Genomic DNA, 6040 nt, shown 5'->3' on the forward strand with positions numbered 1-6040 from the left:
CTGAATTTCTAACTAGTGAAACCCTGTCATAACTGGGGCTGACAGTTCACATTGAAAATTCTGTTTTCTTCTTTCCCAGGAAAGCAAGTCAAAGTTAAACCAACAAACTATTGTTGGCAAGTGCCTTACCTTTGTTCTGTGCTTCCTTATAAATTAGCCACTTCTGTTTTCTAGGTTGCTTGTAAACGGAATTCCTAGAATTCAGGGTCTCACATTAGCTATATTATTTAAAAATGATAATGCAATCTTTTAGACAGTAACTGGATTTAGAGTGTGTAAGGATCTGAATCAGAGAATGTTCACAAATAATAATGAACAGAAAGGAAATATGATGTAAATTTTGGTCAGTACATGATGAATTCAGTTAGAAAACTAGACCTCTGTGTCCCAAACTTAGTAATGGCTAAATAGCAGTGAAATTAAGACATTTATATGAACTCATCAATGCAGTATCTGATCTATCAGTATGATGACACACTGAATTTTGTATTTACTTACTGATGTCCCTGCATACAAAATTTCACTGAAATGCACAAGACTGGACCTTTGCACATTAAAGTTAGAATGTATCTAAATGTAAAAAAGAGCTGATTTTACTGTAGAACTGCTGTTATAGCATTGTGTGCATGGAACTCTCTATAACCATACATTTTTTCTATATATCTATATATACATAACCTCTATTCTCTACTAATTGACTTATCAGTATATACTACAGTATATACATGGCCAGTTCATTAAGGTTAATTTGTTCAAAAATATTAGAAGCATTAATTTCTGGCTTATAGCTAATGGCTGCTCCCAGCCAGTGTCTTGTTTCATCATTAGTGTCAGCTAGATTATAACTCACACCCAACTGTTTTTACACTATCTAATAGAATCAATTGATGCAATGGTTGACAAGATGCTGTTTTGCATTTTGTCATCTCACTAATGCACATGGCTTAAAGGCATTGGCATCCATAATGTGGGGCAGTTTTGTAGGAGGCACAGAATAGGCTGAAGCTGCAAGGGCCATTTTCATAAAATATTAATGAAATTGAAAAATACACTGGGGTTGAAGGCTTGTCTGCTAAATGTAAGGTAAAATCTATTCTGTTCTGCTTTCTGATGACTGTAATTAGCAGCCCTAATTAAAAATTCAAACCTTGTGTATATTTGAAAGCATGAATCTTAGCTCTCATAGTGTTTATTTCCTTTACAAAGTATTTTATTTTACAACACTAATTGAACAGGATCCTTCCTAGCCTGACAGCCGCAGCTGGCTGGAGCCAGTTTATGTATCCAGTCTCTCTAGACTACTTCCTTTTGTAAGCAATAAAACATCTTTAAAAAACATGTATATGCTCTCTATGAGCCATTAACTCTGTGTCACCCAGTGTGGAACTGGCCATCCGCACACATGCATTGTTGTTTCCCTCACTTAAAAGTGACCTCTTTGAAAAGGCAGCTTTTTTCTGATCTTCAATATTTAATGTGGATTTACTTACATTAAATGACCACCTTTCTTAAGGAGACTTGGCCCAATTCTGACATTATTTATGAACAGCATATGCTGTGCAAAACAACGGAAGGAATCACCATTAGTTCCAGTAGAAAAATCTACTTTTTATCATCACTTTGTCTAGTTATTTTGAAATTCATGGTCAAGATACTAGAGCCCCACTAGGGAATATATGACTGCAACCCCAGTCCAAATTGATTATAACCACATTACTCTCTGGAATCCAATGTACAGCAAAAAAAGACCATGTGAGTGAGTTAGGTTTTGCTGCTGTATTTCCTCTTTTCACTGTTTGCTGCAGGAATGGCTCTGAACTGTGTCATTTCCTATTTTCCTTTCCACACTCTGGTAAGAAGACACCACCAGAATTTTAACATCCAGTATAATGTCCATAATCATAAGCAACATTTTCTCTCAGAATCTTGTATTCTTGAATAGGTAGTCTTTTTAGCTCCTTATGTCAGACCAATGAGGCCATAAGAGGAGGTGTGACAGGAGGGGACAAGGTGGATGGATGGAAAAGGGTATTGGAAGGTACTTAAATGTGGCTTTTCTAACTGAGTTCACTGATTTATGTGAGAAAATGAAATTTGATGATGCACCTTGTCTGTGACAAGTGGTCTGATCTTGCAATTCTTGCTTAAGCAAAATTTACTTCGATGAGAATTTAGCCTGAGTAAGGAATGTTGGATCAGGTTCAAAGATTAGCAGAAAAATAACAATAGAAAAGAAAGCAAGAGAAACCCAAAATAACCTAGTCCTGAAGAACTGGGACCCACATGCCAATAATTTGGGCTGTAAAATTCCAAATGTCATTGGATGATATTTAGCACTTATTTGTAGTTAAGAAATGAGAGTTTAACCTGAAGTATATGTCTGTTTTTAATGTTAGAAAATAATTTAAACTCTGTCAGTGTTTAAACTTCTGAAGGCTGTTTCCATTCTGCATTGTAATACAACTAGAACCTTCTCAGCAGTTTTCACAAAGTGCTTTGAATTTTTTTATTTTTAAGTTCTGTTTCAAAAAGTTAGGTTTGAATATTTTCTTTTTGTCTTTCATGTCCACCCTTTCACCATCTGTAGCCAAGGAGCATGCAATCAATAAGTCTTCTAAAAAGCCTCATTCTCACAGACCTACCTCCACAAATGTTTCACCTCGTACAAAACAATGCGTGTCAGTGAAATTTCTCATTTATAAAAAAATACTCCAATAAGTTCTGTTAATTGATTCTAAAAATCACTATGGGATACACCAAGGGACTAGAAAAATGGCACAACCTATGTTTATTACTGCCTGGTTCTTCCCTAAGTTGGGATGTCTTCCCTTCAGACTGCTTTCAAGAATTCATGGTTTTGGGCTGTGAGGCACATCTGTTAGTGGTCCTGGAAAGGCATCCAGGGTTTGAATAAATGGTTCAGACATCTCAGCTCTTTGTTAGAATGAGAATGGGATTTGCAGTGTCCTCCTCCTCCTCCCATACTCTATTTTCCATGGAAAAGGTCAGAGAGAAGCTGCAGCCTGCTTTACATAGCTACCAGAGCATGCTCTAGGACGCCCCAACAGGTAAACCTGGAGGCACGCAGAGAACTCTTCACCACACCTGTCCTTAATACTCAAGTATTTTGCTTTCTCTCCTTCCTTTCACTTACCTCTCTTGAATTAAAAAACATATGCAGATACTAACAAAATAAACCACACCATGAATTTTCACTGGAATTTCACAGGGGGGTTCCCTCCATCCTTTCTGAGATTCTCAGGGAAAAACCCATACTTTGGAATTCAGGTAAGAATCACCTCACCTCCTAAAAGCCAAACTGTTTCTAGATTACTTTTATCAATATAATAATGGTAATCTTGTTTAAAGTAGTCAACGAGTCTCCCTTGGTAGTTAAAAGAGCATGTCCTAGGGGGCAGTTCAGCCCACCTTTACTGGGCACTCAGCATCGCTGAGCTGAACAGTTCTGAGAGCGCTATATCCCTCCACCAGCTAAAGAGGAACTGGTCAAAAGTAAACCACAGAGTTCTAGATGACCACAAGTAGATGCGATGCATCGAACCCCAATTTCTTTGGATGACAAACACAGTTTTCTCCCCTCACAACAGCTGAATAATCCACTAATCCTTTGAATGCCCCTCTACTTATGGAGTGCCTGTTCCTACAAATATCCCTATGCTTTCATATTTTTCAGGATCTGAAAAACACAAAAAATGAAGAGTCCAAAACTGAGAACAGACCAGCAAGTATATAAACTGGGTAAACTCTGAGGTTTTCACTAGTTTCTTTAAATCTTAACATTATTAATTGTTAAGAGGAGTTGAGCACAGGACTGTCTTGAGCTTTTTGAAACCATTTCAGGCAGGAGTATATCTACAAATGGTCGAGAGACCATGTAGCTGAAACTCACTGTAGGTTGTCCCAGCACAGAAGAGACGTATATAATATAAGCACACAAGAAATATTAATTCAGTAAAGAAAATCCTGAGCTATATAAGCACATAGCAATGTTATGAGTTAGGTGATGTGTTTATTGATTTAATAAGTTGGATTCAGGAGTCATTGGCTGGCTCTGACACACAATTCTTACAGGCAGTTTATAACCTAGAGAAAAAGATGACAGTCCATGTCCCATACAGCTTCTTCTGTGGTGTTTACATGATTATTTACTGATATTTGGAAGAGGTGTCTGCCCCTACAGAATTTTCCTCCAGTATTTTATATACATTTTTCTTGCAAATATTATCGTGCATTTTTATGTTAATCTTTAGTTCAAGATGTAACTGAACTTCCTATAGTAATTTTGAAGAAAAATACATGGAGGAAAAAGCCCCTGTCTCCTCTTTCCAACAGAGACTCTTCTTAACATTACAGCACAGAAGTTAATGTTAAATGCTATAATAAATACAAAACAACATTTTTCTCAGTTAAAGTCATAAGGGACATATTGGAGACCATTGGTGCAGGACAACCAAGATAAAGTGGTTTAATGCTGTGGTTTAAAGTGATGAAGCTTAACATTTTCTTTAATATAAATACCATTTGCTCTCATGACTCAGCATTGCTCATCTATGCTATTGGCAGTAGAATGACCTAATACTTGCTTTGGTGGATCTCACATAAGTTTAGTTTTAAAATAGTGACACTTTTTTGCCATGAGGGAAAAATAGAGCAGAAGACTGGCAAAATTTAGTAGGGTTTAAATTATGATTCAGAGATTAAAGTAATTACTTTTAAGGAGTCATAAACTGCTATGTTGCTGAATTTGTCTCTTTCCTCCCTCAAGCTGTCATACCCCAGGCAACTGCCTTCACATCAGTTATATCATTACTTCCCCTCTCTCCAATCAATAACATGTCCCAGGCAGGGACGCACTCAAAATGAGGAGACCTTCAGGGACATTTCCAGTCCATCTTCCTTTTGCAGTTCTTTCTTCTAACAGGACTGTGGCTAATAATGCTGTTTCAGGAGCAGCAGATACATAATCACATTTTTTAAGCATGCTTCGCACTTACTCATGTACATGAATAGCTCTAAGGATGAGCAAAGGAGAGGAGGACTTTGACCTGTTGACCTAAGCAATTTAGCAGAGTCATCAGTTCAGTGCTGACATCTACCTCCAATCAACAGTCAAAGGTGTTGTTGCTCTTAGGATTTTTGGGATCCTGTTAAGGTAGGGGGAGGAGGAAAGCAGGATCTCACTACCCACTGGTGGAAAGGGAAATAGTCATATAAACTCTTGTTATGATTCACACTCTTATGTCAGAGAGGGGAATGGATCAATTCCACCTATTCAAACCATAGACCAGGGATTGGTAGGACAGGCAGAAGTCCCTTATCCCTCTGTCCTGAATCACACACACTGTGTTTTCTTATTTTTTCTCTTATTTTTCATACAGAGATAGGTCTACTCACATATGCACATACAGAAACATACACAGAGCATTACATAAACTAGACTAATTCTGTATTATAACAAAAATCCCTGGGAAAGTTTTTTTTTGTCTAGTCCTGTAATGTGATCATTCAAAGAGTACTGACTATAGCACTGGTTTACAGATCTGAGCAATATGTGAGGGAAGGGGAAGAGGCTGCGGGAAAGGCTTTCTTATTTTTCAGGGTGAGGAAGCATTGGTCTGGTGTATTTTTTAAGATAATGGTGCCTGCTTCAGACTTGGTTAGATGGGCTGAAGAAGTTGTTCAGAAGTGCTTTTTGTTGGCCTCATCTGATGACAACACACTGTGCTCCAGATATGCAAGTGCAGTGGTTGTATTAAGAGAAATAGGCAGCTAAAAATATACCACATAGGTGGGGAAAGTATTTACACATAATCTGTATCTCTAATGCTTTGCAATAAGCCACTCTTGCCATGTCTTTTCAATTGTTTACACGTTTTCTTATTGTAGATTATGTTTTCAAACTCTAGCATATACAGTTTCAGAGCATGTTTAGTCATCTTATTTAAAATATTAAAAATATATGCTATTTACACAATCATTTTTCTCCTCTCCTCTCCTCTCCTCTCCTCTCCTCTCCTCT

This window comes from Athene cunicularia (assembly GCF_003259725.1).
Source record: "Athene cunicularia isolate RWA chromosome 1 unlocalized genomic scaffold, athCun1 chr1_part1, whole genome shotgun sequence".
Taxonomy (NCBI): domain Eukaryota; kingdom Metazoa; phylum Chordata; class Aves; order Strigiformes; family Strigidae; genus Athene; species Athene cunicularia.